The sequence below is a fragment of the Canis lupus genome, chromosome 25 (assembly GCF_048164855.1).
Source record: "Canis lupus baileyi chromosome 25, mCanLup2.hap1, whole genome shotgun sequence".
NCBI classification, from domain to species: Eukaryota; Metazoa; Chordata; class Mammalia; order Carnivora; family Canidae; genus Canis; species Canis lupus.
Window position 1 is genome coordinate 36306790 of NC_132862.1, and position 20304 is coordinate 36327093.

Genomic DNA, 20304 nt, shown 5'->3' on the forward strand with positions numbered 1-20304 from the left:
GTAGACACTATTCACTGCTTTTAATCTCAGTCCTCGAATTTTTACAGTACTGAGCAAAGGCAAATTATATTGGTAGATAGAAAGAACATCTAAACAATTGCATTAATTTGGTAATGATGACAAGTCATAAGTTTCTGGTCTATTTCCAAGATTCTCAAGTCTTTTATATTTGTTTTTATTAGAGGAGTAATATTCCAAGTTTGATTTTTCCTTAAAAGATTGGCTTTATCATTCAGTCAAATAGTTTATAGTGGAATAATCAAAATAACCTATCTTCATTAAATCAGATAATTCTCCATATATACAAAAAATGTAGATACTTTTTTAAAAAATATTTTATTTATTTATTCATGAGAGAGATGGGGGGTGGCAGAGACATAAGCTCTATGCAGGGAGCTCAATGTGGGACTTAATCCCAGGACTCTAGGATCATGCCCTGGGCCAAAGGCAGACACTTAACTGCTGAGCCATCCAGGTGTTCCCCCCACCCCAAATTTAGGTAGTTTCAAAGGAGACCAATAGCTCCTTTGAAAACATAGGGACATGACTTTGACTTCATTCTTGCATGATATTTTGTAATTTTAATTCAGAAAATAGAATTTAAATACTTGAATTCATGAACTCATTTTATAAACTTGGTTGATAATTTGGAAATGTCACAATGTTTTATTTTGTTCATTTCTAAGTAATAACTGTGGGTATGGAAAGGGTTACGGTATAGGTAGGGTGAGATAGGAGGCCCCTGACTCCCCTGACTAGGCTCACACAGGGGCCTATGTGACCAGGCTCATAGAAATCCCAAATGTGGAGAAATGCTGAGGCCGACAAAACCAGAGATAAGGGAACAAACTAGACCACCTGCCCTGGATGTTAGGGAGTATTTTTTTTTTTTTTTTGGCAGCTACGTTGTAATCACAGAAAATGACCAGACCTCAGAAAAGTGAGCCATGAAAGATGTTATCAATCATCTTTGCTTAAACCAAGATGGCACAAGAATCTCAAAACCACAAGCTTCCCAGTCAGTTCTCAATAAAAGACTGCCAATAGCCCTCAGTGTCAAACTATTTGGGAACTTCCTCTCTCTAGAAAGCTTTTTTTCATTCCTTTCTGCTTTCACCTTCCCTTAATAAGCTTTCATTTCATTTCACGCTTTTGTGTCCATGAGATTCATTCTTCAATTCCTTGAGACAAGAACCAGTAACCCTGCAACAAATGTAGCAAAAACTGAAACTATACTAAAATAAAAGATCTTTTTGAAAGAAAATAAATTTTTAAAATTCTTTGTATTGAAGGAAAACTGGAGGCAAATTTTGACATCTATACCTCAGAATTTTTTCTCAGCCTTAAAAGAAAATACCTAAATTTTACATATAAATGTGGTTTGCTGCATTATTTTTTTCATCTTTTAGTATGGTTTGTGTTTGAATACAGAATCAACCTAATGGACAAGTATTGATTATATCCTCTCAATATCTAGGTTTAAGTTCCTTCTTGTCACTTTTTTTTTTTTTTTTTGGAAATTATGTTCTCTTTTCTTTGAAAGACTCTACTCTATTTTCCAGGCACCCTGAATCCCTTTCCTCATAGCAAAAGAGACAACCACAGATCCGGATCTGAACTTTCTGTTTTGGTAAAACACAAAGGGGTAGTTTAAGGGGTAGACCTATGGTTTAAGGTCTGTAGGAGCAGATCTGTGACCCAAGCAAGACAAATCTGAGTTCATGAATTGATGAATGGAAGCTCAGAGATAGATTTTTTTTTTAAGTTGGATTTTTCAGTTGGGTTTGCTAAGATACTTGTTGCCTTATCAATTTAAAGAGAAGCAGAGACTAGCACAATGCAATTTCATCCATGGTGCCCTGAATTTGGTAGCTTTTTCTTCAATTTTGTGTACCACCCTATTCAGCTTCCCCTCTGTAACATAATAAACACCTTCATTAGTCTAAGCCATTTAAACGGACTCAAATTTCTATTAACCATAACTAAAGAGAAGTGACTAATTCAAAACTGTTTTCTGAATCCTATTGAAGCAACGTTTAGTCCAAATCTACATTATCCTTCAGAGATATTTAAACATTATTGTCCTTCAAATATTTTACTACATTCTAAAGCCTAGGAAAAATTATTTTGGTTATATAACATGGTTATATTACAGTGTTAAGATATATGTAGCTTTCTGTCCTGTATTCCTGTTAGATGACAATAGGGTTGTAATTCAATCGGCAGAAATCCAGCATACTGTAGATCTTAAGTCTGTGCTCTGACTTTGGCAATTTGATATCAAGTAAAGTATGAATATAGCTTTTCTTCTGGTTTCCATGCTAGAAGAGAAAGCAGGCCTTAGGAGATAATTATATATCAGAATAATCATGACATTACATGCTTAATCATGAAATGAATGAAACAGATCACAAAAAAAAGTCTTCTCAGGGATGTGTAAATCTCTTAGTTATAGGAATTCTAACAGCCCCAATTTCATCTCCAAAAATGTTTACAGTAAAGCATACTTCACATTCTGTGTTTTCCCAGTATTTGAAATTGAATAGATCAGAACTTTAAAAACTCAGTCTTAGGTACTTTATAAGAAGAGATGTAAACTAGTGTCATACTAATCATGGCCAAAATAATCTTAGTATTCCCAATATTTTCATAAAATATACTCTGTACAAGGTAACTTCTATTTATTCAGAGTACTGAATGGCAAATCTATTTTATGGCAACAAACCATAATGGTTAGAGCAGAGACTCTAGTTTAAATCCCAGCTCCATGGCTTACTAGCTCTGTGATCTTGAGAAAGATACTTAACATCTGTTTGACTAATTTGTTTTCATATCCAAAGCAGAGATGATAATAGTCTTTATTTTACAAGCTTGTTTTTAAAATTAAACAAGTTAATATAAAATAATCTTTAGGAAAAGTGGCTAGCATACATCACTATTATGCAATAGGAATGAGTGTCATTGGACATTCTGGACAAAATAGAAGTTTGCTGAATGGATAAAGTTAGGTTTCCTAATCAATGTAAACACTGGCATTTTGCATTATTTGTCTACTTTAAAACAGCTGTCAAACGATTTTAAATATTATCAATTTTAATACAACAGTGTGAAATAGGATGTTCTTGAAATACAATTATATATTTTTTCTAAAGTAAAATTTTATCATAATTTGGCATGTGGATAAATACTTCAAAGGTGTATGATAGACATTTATACGTTTTGCTTCAAAGCATCAATAGTATATACTTGTTCTACTTTGACAAAATAGTTTAATGAACAGTGTATTTGCTACCCAGTCTAGAAGAATTTCTACCTTTTAGGAGATACTTTAGATTCTAATTGTGTGTATGATTATATATATATGACACACATGTATATGTGATACAATTGGCTCAGAACTTGCCATTCACACACTCCCACACATATATACATAGTTGAGAATAGTATTTATATATTTAGCTCCCCCCCAATTATGTGTATAAGTTCTTTTTTCATTTAGAGAAGAATATTTTGTGCAGCTGGAAGTTCCCAAGAAGCTTGTGTCCCTTTAAAATATTTCCATTTTAAAGGGGCATTATTTCTCTCCCTCTCTCTCTCTCTCTCCTCCTCTTCTTTCTCCAGGGACTCTCAACAGGGCAAGTATCAGAAGAGGCAGGATCTTGGGAGAACAGGCATCTGCTTTATTCCAAGCTCTATCCTACACAAATGGGCATACATCTCTGCAGGCAGAGCCAGAGATGCTGGACAGTCTGCCAGAGTAGAGGTTGGAGTGGCCTGGGATAGTCTCCAATAAGGAACACCTAAGAGCCCTGGTTGCTGGAGAAGTATAAGATCCCATCAGGTGGCAAGTACAGATAGGGGCAGATTGGTGCCAATTTGCAGTTGCCTCCTGAAAATGATAGGGGATAGGCTCCCTCTACCCTGGAGTCTATGCAAGTGGTTGTGGTTGAACTCTAGTTACACAGGTCTAGGAGGCTTCTGCTATCCAAGGCCTACTGAAGGAGTGCCAATGCTCCCCTATGCCTTATGTATAATGCTAGTCAGTGTAGCCAGGGATCTGGAATAGGACAATGGTCAGGAAAGACTGGATTGCAGGAGAGGGCTATTGAGAGATGAGGTGCATACCTAGTCCAAACCCTAATCTACCCAATGGTGAATGTTCCCCCTGAAAGCAGAGCTCCAGCTTACCCCACTCTTTTGTCAAAGAGGGGCCAGGTGAGATGGCTGGTATAACCACCTATCAATCTAAAATTTTCAGAAGGCAATATTGAAGCAAAAGTATTTATTTAGGATCAAAGAATTGCAATTCAGGGTACACAGGTTTGGGTAGTAACCCAAATAGTGTCCACTAAGAAGCAAAAGTCAGGGGTTCTAAAGTCAAAAAAGTAATGCTTGTTTACATTGTTCACAAAGAATTTTGATTGGTATTGGCAGCAGAAAACTAACCTTGACTAAACATAATTGGTAGCTAAGGCTTTCACTGAGCTAAAGTCCACTATTGTAGCAAGTTCTTGCAGAGTTCTTGGAGTATTTGTCACATGGCCCATTTAATCATTTTTAAATTTGTCATTTTTTTAAAGGTTTTATTTCTTTATTCATGAAAGACACACACACACACACACACACACACACACACAAAGAGAGGCAGAGACACAGGCAGAGGGAGAAGCAGGCTCCATGCCGGGAACCTGACGTGGGACTTGATCCCAGGACTCCAGGATCATGCCTTGGGCTGAAGGCAGGCGGCATGGCCCATTTCAAAGGTTCATGGTTCCACTTGAGGAGAAGAGTATGTGCATAAGGCCCACCTCTTTCAGGGCCACTTCAATTTTAAAACACCTGGATGCAAACGACTTCATTTTATGTCACCTTTCAAAAAACAAAACAAAACAAATAAACAAGAACAAGAAAAAGAGATATCCGGGCCGTTGCTGGAGAATCCCAGGAGCCCCTTCAGGCAGTAAGACCAAATTGAGTCTGTTGCCAATTTGCAGCTGCTGCCTGGAGCAATATTCAAGGCGCAGGGCAGGGGTGGTGATGGTGGAGGGTCAGGGGCCCTAGGGGCTGTACCTTTGGTGCTGGGGACTAGCTCTATTGACCTAACACTGCTGGGCTGCTCAAGGACTACTAAAGGGGTGCTTAATGCACACACAGGCTGGAAACTTTAGCTTAGCCAGGGACCTGTAACAGGGCAAAGGTCTAGAGAAGTCTGGCCACAAAAGGCTTGGGACGAAGGCATCTACCTAATTCCAAGCCTTAACCTACAAAAATGTGCATATTCCCCATGAAAGCAGTACTGGAGAATACAGAACTGCTTGGCCAGAGAAGGGCTGGGGTCCTGGCTGGGGTATCCTTTATATCAAATTTCCAATTCTGATGAATGTATCTGTTGATTTCTAGCTGCTGGGATAAGTTCTTGGGCATGCACTGAAAAGTTATTGAAGTTGTGGTAATATTTGTTTTTTGGGGGTAAACTTTTGATTACTGGAAATCTTTATTTCAAACTACAAAATATAGTTCCTGTCTTCAATCTCTTTGGACCAGGGCTGTTAACAGCCAGCAATAATAAATTTTTGAACAAAATTACAATATTTTATTTCCTAGGGATGTTTAATTTTTTAAAAGATTTTATTTATTTGAGAGAGGGAGAGAGAGAGCATAAGTGAGGTGGGGGGTGGGTAAAAGGTTAGAGGGAGAAGCATACTCCCCACTGAGCAGGGTGCCTGATGTGGGGCTTGATTCCAGGACCCCAAGATCAGTGATCTGACTGAAGGCAGATGCTTAACCGACTGAGCCACTGAGCCAAGTAAGCGCCCCTTAGGGAAGTTTTAGTTGTATAGATTAATCCTGCCCTAAATGTCTAGCACTTACCCCTGGGGGATCCTCAGAGCAATTGACACAATGAGTAGCACCAGGCAGTGTCAACAGAGAAGGCAGTCACACCCTACAAGGTGAAGGACATTTCAGAGGGGACAGGAAATGAACAGAGAAGTAAGAAATGGCTAAGAGGGCCTCTTGAAGGTTATTTTTTGACTCTGTTTTTCTCTCTCCACCCATCAGAGAACATGTAGAAGAGCATTATGGACTGAGAGGCCAACATGGAGAAGAGTAAGGATGATGGCATGATTTACAGAGGCTATCCACTGGCCCAGCACCAAGCCTTAGAGTAATTTCATGTCTTTCACATTGTTTATCTTCCCTGCATTCCAAGAGCTCCTGTCATCATCTCCACTTGCTCCTCCCTGTCCTGTCTCTCTGCACATACTACATCACTCCTCGTTGCCTATGTCATCTTGTACTTTCCTATCACTCTAGATTTGCTTAGAATCTCCCCAGTTCAGGATTCCTTTTTCCAGTTTCTCTCCTAATCACCTAGTCAATGGTCTTCTTAGGAGTTAGACCCAAGTCACCTGTTCATCAAAATCTCTTTTGTTTCCATAGCCCCTCTTCCACTACCAATTGTTCTTACTTTTTCTACAGATAATGTCACCTTTTTGCATAGTATAAAACTTGATTGATTTATAGAACCTCAATCTTGTGTAGATCACATTCCCAGACATTGTTAAGCAACAGAAAAATACTGCTACAGCGGGATATTCTGGGTTTGATCATAATATAGGCCCAAGAGTAGGGCATACATGTATTACACATGTTTGCAAATCATTCAAGCAAGGTCAAAACATTGCGTGTTTAGTAGAATAGCCTTTTTTGACTTTTCCACAAATTAGCTATAAAAACAGAAAATTTCTATTCCCCTTAGAATTAACACACAAACACACACACTTTCAAAATTATCTGTGCCTTTCTGACTTCCCCTCACTTAAAGTTACTAAAATGGAGAAATTTACTTATTCGTAAAGAGTTATTTGGATTATGGTTAGGAAGATGAGATTTTGATTCAACTCATTTCAGTAATGACTTATTATATGATGATACACCATATTTTAGTATCAACTTCCTTTCTCTATCAAAACAAACCCACAGACCTATGTAAACACCACAGTATCCAAAAAGCTGCAAAAATATCTTCATTTACATTTTTATTATACCCTGATTCAACTAGAGGGAAGGGTTAGCATTTAGAACATACGATCAATCTTCAACAGCTGAAAAGTGGGCCTTCTACTAAGAAAGGAAACAGGATACTGACAAAATGTATCCATCACCAGAGAATACCAGTACATTTATAAAATATCACTACAGCAGCTTGTGATTCAATCAGAAAGTCATTATACACTTGAATTTCCAGAAAAAGAAAAAGATTTCCTCAGAACTCATGAACCTTTCATTTTAAACCCATTTGGCACCTAACCAACTTCCTTATTTGAGATAAGGAACAAAAGGAAGAGAAACAAGATAGGAGGCAACTTTTAGTTTCAGCTTCATGTCAGTACTGGTTAATGTATATAATGTGTTGCTTAAACCACCAGACCTGTGAGCTTAAAATATTTTAGAAAAAAAATCTTTCTTTAGGAATTTAGCTGAGAGGACACTTGAATGGCTCAGTTGATTGAGCATGTGAGTCTTAGTTTTGGCTCAGGTCATAATTCATGGGTGATGGGATCGAGCCTTGTGTCAGGCTTCTTGCTCAGTGCAGCAGAGTTTGCTTGAAGATTCTCTTCCCCTGTTCCTCCCCCACAAAATAAATACATAAATCTAAGACAAAAAGAGTTTAATTGAGGAAGAGACATCAGCAGGATGGCAGAATAAGAGGTTTTTTTGTCGCTTCACAGAAACACTAATTTAACAACCATCCACATGTAAAAACATCTTCACCACCACCACCAACAGCAACAACACATCCTCACAAGAGTTATAGAATCCAGGTGAGAGATTATAGCAATTAGAGGAAGCATGGAAATAAGAAATGCACCGATGGGAGTAAGGATAGTCTCACTTTGTACACATCAGTCCTCCTGATGCTCAGGAAGTGCAGTACCCAGAGAGACCTTCTCCACTTGGGAGCTCTCACATGGGGAAGGAGACAAAAGAGCTTTGGTGTCAGGCTGGTTCCATTCCAGTGCAGCCTTCATGGATGCAGACTCCCAACCTACTCATACAGCCTCAGGCTCCAAGCCCATTTTAGCATCAAGTCAGTCTCTCCAGACCCAGTCTTCTGATCAACCACTATGGACATAGGCTCCAGGCCCACCTTTACAGATCCTGGTTCCAGGTCCACACTAGTATCAGGCCAGTGTCTGTGGACCCAGGCATTAAGTCAACCCACTCAAGGACCCAGGTTCCAGGCCTGCCTGCCCCTGGTTCCAGCACCAGACCTACCCAGAATCTCTGTCATGGCTGATGGATGAAGGCCTTTGCCGGCCAGAGCCAATCTATGAAGTCTGGAAGAAAAGACTACTTCTTCATATGTATAGACACCAAGTCAAGGCTATATGGATTGTGAAGAATCAGGGAAACATGATATCACCAAAGAAACAAAATAAAATACCAGTAACCAACTCTAAAGAAATAGAGACACCCAAACTGCTTGACAAAGAATTCAGAAGGGATAGGGAATATTTTTAACCATAGTATATTTGGTGAAAAAAATATCTAATGGCAAAATTGGGTTTTGGAAAATGTTTGAATGGCAGAAACTACTCAATTCATTAATCTTGTTCAGATGAACTGTCATTGTCTTTGTGGAGTCTTCCTTTAATCCTCTTTCTATAAACTTGTCTATTATAGTTTGGGTTTTCCTATGTTGGTGCCAGTTTTTATGGAACTTTCTATTCCTGGGCTTCTGCTTCAGTAAACTTTGATTCTCTGTATCCACTTTCCTGTCACTTCAATTTACAATGCAGTGACCTGTGATTTCAGTTCCCTCATGGATTTAAGAAGAGTTGTTTATTTTCAGTTTATTTAGCTTTCTTTGTTGTTGTATAGATGGAAGTGATAATTGTCAAGCTCCTTATCTGCCAGATCAAAACCAAATGTCCATTATTTCTTGTGTAATCTCATTCATAATCATTTCTGCAGTTAGAGTATCCTCATTTATTGAATGGCTGGATACTGCACAACTAAAAGAGAAAATACAGTAGGAATTAAGTAAAAAGGAAGCAACTAAAGTCATGATGTGACAAAATGTTTTTATTCCTCTAAAAACAACATAAAATGAGTTAATAAAGCAACTTCTTTGTGTGTCTGTGTGTGTGTATAAATATATATAGGATTCCCTAGGAAATAGACTCTGAAGCTCTGAGATATCTGTGTAGAAACTTTTTTTTAAAGATATTCTTTAATTATTTGAAAGAGAGCACAAGTGGGGATGGGGAGAGTAGAATGGGGCAGAGCAAGAAGCAGACTCTTCATTGAGCAGGAGGCTGACTTAGAGCCAGACCCTGGAATCATAGGACCTGAGCCAAAGGCAGGTTGCTTAACTGACTGAGCCATCCAGATGTCACTAGAAACTTTAATGTCTCTTGAGAATGAGAGTATTGAGGGTTAGGGAAGCAAAATTGGGTAAAGGGAGAAGTTCTCCATCCACACAACGTAGTTGCAATAGAGGCCTCAGCTGATTCCGTGGGGAATTGTGGAGCAAGGCTTGTCTTTCAAAGTTGTACTTCTTTTTTTTTTTTTTAAGATTTTATTTATTTATTCATAGAGACACAGAGAGAGAGAGAGAGAGAGAGAGAGGCAGAGACACAGGCAGAGGGAGAAGCAGGCTCCATGCAGAGAGCCCAAGTGGGACTCGATCCAGTGTCTCCAGGATCACGCCCTGGGCTGCAGGCAGTGCTAAACCACTGTGCCACCGGGGTTGCCCTAAAGTTGTACTTCTTGAAGCAAAAAGGCTGTATCCTTATATCCTTCAGGTTGACCAGACTTTTTTTTTTTTTAAAGGCCGAGTAAAGGGATTTCTTCTGCCTGATTGCTTAGCTGGAACACCAGACATTTCCCACCCTTAGACAAGAACTTACAACATTGGCTCTCCTGGGTCTCCAACTAGCCAACTGCATATCTGGACATTTTTCAATCTTCATAGTCATATGAACTAATTTCTTATAATAAATTTATAACTTATTGGTTCTGTTTCTCTAGAGAACCCTGTCTAATATAGATTTTGATACTGAGACTGGTTCTAGAGAAATAGAGCATTAAGGGTAAAGTTTCTAAATTGGTTCTAGAGTTTCTGAAATTGGCTTTCTAACTGGATTTCTAACTGGATTAGATTTAATGGCTATTTCCAATGGTCCGTGGTGTGATCCGGCAATAGATATCCAAAACATCACTCCTGGATACTCATAATCAACCACTTAAAAAAGCAATAACCTTAAGAGACTCTTAACAATAGAGAAAAAACAGGGTTACTGGAGGTGAGTGGGGGCATGGGGTAAGTGGATTATGGGCAAGTGATGAATAACTAAATTCTGCCCCTGAATCTATATTACACTATATGTTAATTCACTAGAATTTAAATGAAATCTTGAAAGAAAAAAAAGCAAGAAGCTGGGTGACTATGATACTTTCAAACATTTTGGTCTAACTAACAGATATAGTGAGACTGGCTGGTGGTTTCTACTGGACATAGTTGGGAAAGAAAAGAGTGAGCTCAGGGATTTGAACTCTCAGCTGAGGTGCTGCCTAAATAATCTAAAAACTTTATGTATACAATGAAGAACACCCTTATATTCTCTAACTACAGGTTTGGGATTGTTAAAAATCAAACCTAGAATTTCATTCTATGATTGTTTGAATTACTATAGAAATTGAACCCTCAGTGTCATAGAGTATTTACTGTTAAAGGAGAGCATTGATTGGGGAAGAATGGGGTCCTATCAGTTGGAAAGGGGGACATGTGGGAAGATCCTGATGAAGCTGGGGATATTGAGCCTTTAAATTCTGATGAGTCTTCTTTGCCACTGGAAGGGATCTCCCCATCCCCAGAGGGAACAGTCTTTTATCCCCAGTGGGAGTAGCCTCCTTAGCCCCTTCTGAGAGGATTAACCCTACAATGCTGAAGAAATTGCATGGACTTCCTGAGACAGTTGCTCTGCAACTAAACTTATAATAAGATTCAAGTCCCAGAAGGCCCCAAAAATAAATGGACAAAGTGTGACCCATGAGAATGTGAGCAATATTTCAAAACAACTACTTGAGTTTTCTAATTTATACAGACAGAAATCTGGGGAATGTGTGTGGGAATGAAATTGGATCGGGCTAAATTTGTTAATATGAGCTCACTAAGTAGAGATTCTGCATCTAATATTGCAGCTTGAGGAAAGAGCTGTAACAATTTGTTTGGTTGGTTGACTAAAATATGGACCAAAATGTGACCCATTGTGAACAAGTTGGAAATACTAGAACTGTTTTGGTTTAATGAACAGAACGAGATTCAGAAGTTGGAAGAGATTGGAATGTTAGAGCGGATTTGTTATTTAAAACCTACTCACCGGGATCCCTGGGTGGCGCAGTGGTTTGGCGCCTGCCTTTGGCCCAGGGCACGATCCTGGAGACCCGGGATCAAATCCCACGTCGGGCTCCCGGTGCATGGAGCCTGCTTCTCCCTCTGCCTGTGTCTCTGCCTCTCTCTCTGTGTGTGTGTGACTATCATCAATAATAAATGAAAATTAAAAAAAAAATAAAAAATAAAACCTACTCACCCACATTGGGAAGGTTCAGGGACATACTTTTAAAAAATATTTTATTTATTTATTCGTGTGTGTGTGTGTGTGCGAGAGAGAGAGAGAGAGAGAGAGAGAGAGAGAAGCAGAGACACAGGCAGAGGGAGAAGCAGGCTCCATGCAGGGAGCCTGATGTGGGACTCGATCCCAGGACTCCAGGACTATGCCCTGGGCCGAAGGCAGGTGCTAAACTGCTGAGCCACCCAGGGATCTCCAGAGACATACTTTTCACCATGAGAAATAAATTTGTGAGGGAAGCCCCCAACATCCTTAAGAACTCTGAGATCACTCTTCTCTGTGGAACTATAGTCACTGAATTGGGAAATCTAGATACAATGGAGGATTGGATCCTAGATCGCAGTGTCAAGGAAGTGTTCAATTGCAAAGACAAGATGAGTATGGTTACTATAATGGATAGCAATGCCAAACCAGTTATCAGAATACTCTGACTCAACATGGACCTGTGGCATTGACCAATTAATGATGGTGTTCCCAGAAGTGAAATATATAGGAAGGCTACTACATCCTCATTTGACTGGTATAAGCAGAAAACTTCTAGATTAAGTGAATAAAAGTCTAACATGAACCATTGAAACATAGAGCCATGGTTCTTCAATCAATTCCCATATTTAAGGAGTTTACAGAGCCTGAATGATAAGGCTGGGTCCCCATGAAGAAGGATTTTGGTACATGGACTAACATTTATACTGTTAATCTTTACTCCAACCTTCCTCAATGAGACCTACAGTCTTTTACTAGGGTAATTGTGCATTGCATAAAAGGAAACCATCAGAACTTTCAAAGACTATTGGACACTGGCTCAGAACTAATTCCATGAGAACCAAGATGTCACTGTCATGTACCTATCAGAGAAGTGGCTAATGGAGGTCAGGTGATCAATGGAGTTTTAGCTCAGATCCCTCTCACAGTGGGCTTGGTGGGCCTCCCAACCCATCCTGTGGTAATTTTCCTTTTCTAGAATGTACAATCGGAATAGATATACTCAGCAACTAGCAGAATCCCCACATAGCAACTCCAGACTTGTGGAGTAAGTGCTATTACAGTGGGAAAGTGCAAGTGGAAATGACTAGAAGTGTCTGTACCTGGGAAATAGTAAACCAAAAGCAATATCACATGCCTGGAGGAATTGTAGAGATTAGTGCCACCCATCATCAAGAAATGGAGAAGGGAAGGGGTGGTAATTCCCATCTCATTCTTCCTATTTGGCCTGAGAAGAAGATGGATGGATCTTAGAGAAAGACTGTAGGTTATTGTAACCATCTGGTGTTGACTATTCCAATTGCAGTTGCTATGCCAGATGTGGTTTCATTGCTTCAGCAAATTCAGTATATCTCCTAATATCTGTTATGCAGCTATTGATCTGGCAATTGCCTTTTCTCCATTTCTGTCAATACGACCAATCACAAGCAATCTGCTTTCAGTGGGCAAAGCCAGTAATATACTTTCATTCTTTTACCTGAGGGGCATATCAATTCTCAAGGCTCATGTGATAATTTAGTTTGTAGAAATATTACCTTTCCTTTCCACATGGTCTTTTACATTAATGACACTCTGTGGACTGGATCTAATGAGCAAAAGGTAGCAATTACTCAAGGTCTATTGCTAAGACATTTGTATGTCGGAGAGTTTGACAAATTTCAGAAAAAAAATTTGACAAAAATTCAGGGGCCTTCTTCCTCAGTGAAATTTCTAGGGGCCCATTAGTGCAGGGCGTATTAAAATATCTCTCTGAGATAAGATTAATTATTGTCTCTGGGCTTTCTTACAGCCAAAAAAGAGGCAGGGGACCTAGTGAGCTTCTTTGGATTTTGGAAGCAATGTATTCCTCATTTAGGTATGTTGCTCTGGTCCATTTATTTTTGGCTAAAAATAAAGATTTGAATATTTTCTGTATTCTGTTTTTTTGTTTTTGTTTTTGTTTTTTTAATTTTTTATTTATGATAGTCACACAGAGAGAGAGAGAGGGGCAGAGACACTGGCAGAGGGAGAAGCAGGCTCCATGCATCGGAAGCCCGATATGGGATTCGATTCCAGGTCTCCAGGATCCCGCCTTGGGCCAAAGGCAGGCGCCAAACCACTGCGCCACCCAGGGATCCCTGTATTCTGTTTTTATAGTCACATACAAAGATGAGGACTTCAAGAGAAAATATGTAATAAAAAGAGCAAAGAATATGCTAAAACTCTGAGCCACACCACCACTTGAAAGGCTAAAAAAGGAAAATACTGTAAAAAAGCCGAAATAATTGAAATGAAAGAAAATGGATGAAAACCAGTAAAGAGTGATAATAAAGAAAAAAAAAGGTAGGCGAGAGTCACAGCTTGTTTGATCAATGATGTTTTATGAAATTAGGTAAATGTACTGCTGACACCAGTAGACATGGATTTGCCAATCTGGAAATCATTGATGCATTTGAAAGCACAGTTTCAGTCTAGTGATAAAGGCTGAATACAAAATATGGTATGTAAATGAGTAAAATAATTTTGAGAAGTAGAGAAAGCAATAAGGTGCTTTCCAGATTCTTGACTCTAAGACTTTACCTATGTTTCATCTGAACTAATCTTGTATCCCCATGCAACTAATCTTGTATCCCCATGTAATACACTTATGTTATTACTGAGGTTTTTAGTCTATGTCAACCTCTATTCTTTTACTAACTATAGACATTTTGTAACCTATGAAACCTATGTTTCATCTGAACTAATCTTGTATCCCCATGCAACTAATCTTGTATCCCCATGTAATACACTTATGTTATTACTGAGGTTTTTAGTCTATGTCAACCTCTATTCTTTTACTAACTATAGACATTTTGTAACCAATAACAAAAAGCCAGGAGATGCAAGATCATTTTACTGAGTACAGATTTCAACTGAGTGAATCCTAGAACTTTCTAAATAAATACTTTCTTAATAGACTTTTTTTTCCTCTTTCATAATAATCTTCATTTCTATTGATTAAATGGAATCATGGAGGGATACATAGTTAAATGCTCCAGTTACTCCCATTCTGTAAATTAGTAAAGTGGTAAAGACAGAACATTGAATTATAAGACATCTTGGCTTCATTGTGTCTTAAATACAATTTTAGGCATAAAACCTAAATTGTGAAACTCAATTTCTTCCCTTTAACTGTGAGAATGATTAAGATAATCTATGCAAATCATAAGGTTCATGTAAGACAAGAAGAAAATATCTAAAAATCCATTTTTTAAAAGATTTTACTTATTCATTCATGATAGACATAGAGAGAGAGAGAGAGGCAGAGAGAGCCACAGGCAGAGGGAGAAGCAGGCTCTGTGTCCCAACGTGGGACTCGATCCCAGGACTCCAGGATCACACCCTGGACCAAAGGCAGGTGCCAAACCACTGAGCCACCCAGGAATCCCCTAAAAATCCATTTTTGATGTCACATTCTTTTCATTAATGTCACCTGCTACTCCACCCTTTGATGTAGTGCTTAAAAATTACAACATGTGTAAAATTCTAGCAAAAAAGATATAAAATTAGACTAATAGTTCCTGGTTTTGCATTATACATGAAGCTAAACTTTAGACAGATTCAAATCTAAATGAGAAAATTAAAATATTAGAGAAGAAAATGCAACATTAAGCATTCCATGTCAAAGAACACCATAGAAAATAATTACTACATGATTGATAAACTGGGAGAATGTATGTTCAATGTTTAAAGATACAGAGGGTGCGGATTTTTGTCTGTTTAACTTACTATTGTACTGCAAAATTTTTTCAGATCTTATTTATCTTTGCAGGTCCTCAGCAAAGTTCAGAAACTTCACTTTTGGGACACCTACCTGAGTGGCTCAGTGGTTGAGTGTCTGCCTTCTGCTCAGGGTGTGAACTCAGGATCTGAGTCCTTCATCAACCTCCCTGCAGAGAGCCTGCTTCTCCCTCTGCCTGTGTCTCTGCCTCTCTCTGTATCTCTCATGAATAAATAAATAAAATCTTAAAAAAAAAAGTTTCACTTCCATGCATCCATCCTTAGTTCTGATTTAAATTTCAGGTTGGTCTTGTAATCACCTTTCTCATCAGTAGTTCTTCACACTTTGTTTCCTTCCACCTTTTTCTTTTAGTCTATTCTTTATGAAAATAGGGAGGACAGTCTTTATTTAAGAACAAAGGACTAAGATCTAAAATCAAAGCTAATCACGGCAAATACATTTTCTACTTTCTCTGAGATCAGTTTTGTTCTCACTTCATTAAAACTTAGTATCAGTAAAAAATTCTATTATCACCCAACTCCTTAGAAAAAAATATCTTTTATTATCCTGAAAATTTTTTCCAAGCTCTGCTAAAGCAATCATGAATATGATAGAATCCTTGGATTTTATATCTCATGACTCTTAACATATAGGACTGAAGAGTATAAAGCAGAAGATGCTACTTAAGAAATGTAGAGTAAACTCTATGAATTGCAATAGTTGGAAAGAAAGAAATGAGAGTCATAGATATAGCCTTCAGAGAAAAACTGTGCAAAAGTTTCCTGTAAAATATATCCATGTAAAATATATCCATCCAATTCTCTTATTGAGAATGAGATGCTCAATAAAAAACTTATTATAAAGATTTCTAATTTGTAGAAAAAAAGAAAAACTGTTCTTTCCAATCTCTTATATTAAAATTTTGTATTTTTATATCCCAAAGAAAATTTATTTTGTTCACTTACTGTATTTGAAAGCAATACAAAGTCATTTGCAACAATTTGTTTTCATATTCTTCTTTAATGTAGCCTTAAATATTTATCTCTGTATTTATTCTAAATTATATGCATACCGTAAAGGAATTTCCTCAAACTAAAGATATTTGGTGTGAGAAAAAGATTGAGTCATCAAAGGCATCATCTGTGGTAATTCCCCCAAATTTCATAATACCTTGAGTAAGTGTCTTTCTTCTGTCTTCAAAACGGTTCTTTGAGAAACAAGTATTTCTAGAGGACTCTACTGGATCTGAGTAAGGCAAACATATAGTAAACATTTTCTGGACTGAACTTAAATACATGTTCTATATTTCCCATTTTTAAGAATTCAACTATTAGCAACAAAGTTGTATCTAGCTATTTGCTTATAATCAGCAAACAGCTTGCCTGAATTAGGATAGTTGGAAGGTAGATATGTAAAATTAAAATATTTAAAAATCTTCTTTCTTTATTTAGAAATTAAAAGTGAAGTAAAGTTTTTTTGTTGTTGCTGTTGTAAGAGATCATCACTCTATCTTTTCTCAAGCATTAATTAATAATGTGATTTAAGTTTATTTTGATTGGCTACATTATTTTGATATGTTCCACTAATATTAAATCACCTTCACTAGATGTGGAAGGATGATTAGGAATTAATCAGGCAAATACAATATTAAAGTTGCAAGGAGCAGCATAGGCAAAGGCTTGGATGTAAGGTATCTTTTTGGTGGGCTTTAGGAAAGTAAGCACAATAAGAACTTATTTTATGAAACAGTGTGGTATCTAATAGCTTTGGAGATTTGTTTCTTTCTCATATGATTGAGAGCTTTATATACTATATGTGCCCAATGTTCTGGAAGAGGAGACAAAAGAGTGGAAGACAACAATACTATTTTTTAAGTTTATTTTTTTAATAATCTCTACACCCAGGCACTTGGGTGGCTCAGTTGGTTTAGCACCTGCCTTGGGATCAGGTCATAATCTCAGGGTCCTGGGATGAGCTCTGCATCAGCCTGACTGCTCAAAAAGCAGCAGCTCCTCCTTCTCCCTCTACTCCTCCCCTATTTGTGCTCTCTCTCTCTCAAATAAATAAATAAAATCTTTTTAAAAATCTCTACAACCAATGGGGTTTTCAAATTCACACCCTGAGATCAAGAGTCATATGCTCTTCAAATGTGTCAGCCAAGCACCCCAGAAATCAAAACTATTTTACACTAGAGTTGTATGTAGAATGGAAAATAGGGAATAGCTAAAAAAAGTTACAGAGGTGTGAGATAGCTCAGACTGATGGTTTATTATGCCAACAGCATAAAGACATTAAGAGTAAGAGGATCTTGTGTACTGATCATGGGCATTTACATAATTTAATATGCTTGGGCAGAGTTCCTTCCACGTATTGATGTCATGGTACACTTTAAAGTCTGTATAAAACATACTAAAAATTAACCTATATCCAATGAAATGCATTAGGGATTTTCTGATTTTTAAAAGAAAAATTAATAAATGGGAGTTAGGATGGAGGAGACATGAAAAACTGCATTATTAGTGGTGAGTCATGATTAGGGCCTAGAATAAAGTAAAATGGGGAATGTGATTAAGATACACAAGAATAGAGTAAAGTTCCTAAATTAGATACCATCTGGATTGCTAGAGGAGAGGGTAAAATTGAAGTAGGAAACAACGCTTCTCATATTTTTACACTGAAAAATAGGAGCTGGTATAATAAACTTGTCTTTATTTAGTCTGGTGTTCCTTTGGATTAATGAAGCAATTGTTCAATTGGGTAGGTAAAAACTTGCTCTGGCTGTTGGGAGAGAGAACTGCTTGAGATAATGATGTGAGCTTCACCCACATTTAAATAAATGTTCATGTATTTGGCATTTGAAGAAAATAGCATTTGTAAAAAGAAAGTCTAAAATAGAACTTCAAGGAAAGACTGGAGAGAGAGAGAGATCCAAGGAGATAAAAAAAAGTCATCAGTAAAGCAATATGACCACCATGAATGAGGTTAAAGATGAGAATTTCAAAGAGATATGAGTTATCTATAGATTTCTATAGTTTGAAATGCTCTAGGACTGAAAATTGCCTAAATAATTGGCAATTTTATGATCAAAGGTGATCTTAAGTATGTTGAATTTCAAATTTCTCTTAATCTTACTTTTAAGAATTTTAAAATTTTTAGTTAGCTTTTAGTATTTCTCAGATTTTTATGACTACATAGCCAGTTATTACTAGAACCTGGAAATGTCTTTAGAAAAAATTTTAAAGTACATTTTTCATGAATATAATTTTCAAGTGTGATACTCCAGTTTATAATAAATATATATTTTGGTCTTCCATCTACAGTTTCTGGCTTACAGCTCCTAAATTCCTTGGAATTTCCTAAGTGACAAATGCAATGAGAACATCTTTTTAAAAAACATTTGGTCTCCTGTCCTCAGTTCCTGAAATCAAATCACCTCAGAGCCATAAAGATGAAATGGGTGTCTTGTCATTCATAACAAGTCAGAATCAGGACTTGCAAGACACAGTTTATGTTAATGAGGTGATTTTTGGAAATCCCCTGGCCAACGCGGGTGGTTGCCAGAGGAACCAACTGGTGAAATGATTTCTGGGCAGGGTGACAGGCTGGAGGTGGAATGATTTAATGGTCAATGATTTAATCAAGTATGCCTAAGCAGTGAGGTCTCTGTAAAAACTCAAAAGGAAGGAGTTCGAGAACTTTCAGGTTGGTAAATCAGAAAGCTTCCATTTTCCACTGTTGCCTGGTTCTAAACACCAAATGCCACAGGAACAGAAGCTCATTTGTTAGGGACCTCATCCTACATATCTCTTCATCCAGCTGTTGACCTGTATCCTTTAATATGCTTTGTAATAAACCAGTAATCTAGTGAATAAACTGATTTCTTGAGTTCTGTGAACCACTCTAACAAGTTAATGGAACCCAAGAAGGGGATTGAGGCAACCTTTGATTTACAGCAAGCTAATCAGAAGCATCGGTAACAACCCGGGCCTGCAGTTAGCATCTGAAGTGGAAGTAATCTTGTGGGACTGAGCCCTTAACCAATGGGACCTGACAATATCTCAGGACAGATAGTGGAAGAATTGAGTTGAATTGTAGGACACCCAGTTGTTGTACAGTTGCTTGTTGGTGTGGGGAAAAACCCCACTACGTTATTATTGGTGAGCAAAATTGTAATAAATATGCTGTAGTTTGGGTGGTTATCATCCTGAAGGACACTTTAGTAGTCTTGAAGATAATAGTGTTTTAACTATCACAAGTCTTGTAGTAGAATCATTTCTATGAACATATTTCTTAATAAGAAATTATCCTAGCAGGACTAGAATGAAACACATGTGGTAACAATATCTTTAACTTTTATGATTCTGAAGGATTGCATTTGCAAATGCAGCAGAATTAAATTTTCATATGAAAAAAATCAAATGTGTGAAAATATATCTTCCTATAATTTGACTAAATTTTCAAGCCTTTTTTCCTCTAAAATACCCAGAAATTTCAATCATTCCAATTTGCCAAACAAATGAAAATATAACTAGACTTTTCTCACTATCTTACTTCTCATTGACAAATATTCAGTAAATTCAAAATTCTCTCATTTTTTTGTTATATCTTACCAGGGAGGTACACTCAAATACTCTATTTTAATATCACTTAAAATAATTCTTGTCTGGGTGCTTATCAGCAAAACTGGTATATATTTAAGATTATTTACTTCAGTTAGGTCCTTTTTTTTAAGGAATTGCCTTTTTAATTTTCATATAAAAATATTTATGGGCCCCAAATCAAAACTATAATGCAAATCTAGCTTTCATGATATTCTCCTATCTCTTTCCTTCATTTTTATTAGTTGTGGTTTATCCTATATTTATTTCTTTTAAAAATATGTAAGAAAAGTACTGATATGTATCTGTATATGTATGTATGTATCTAAATTGTAGCCCTCCCCAC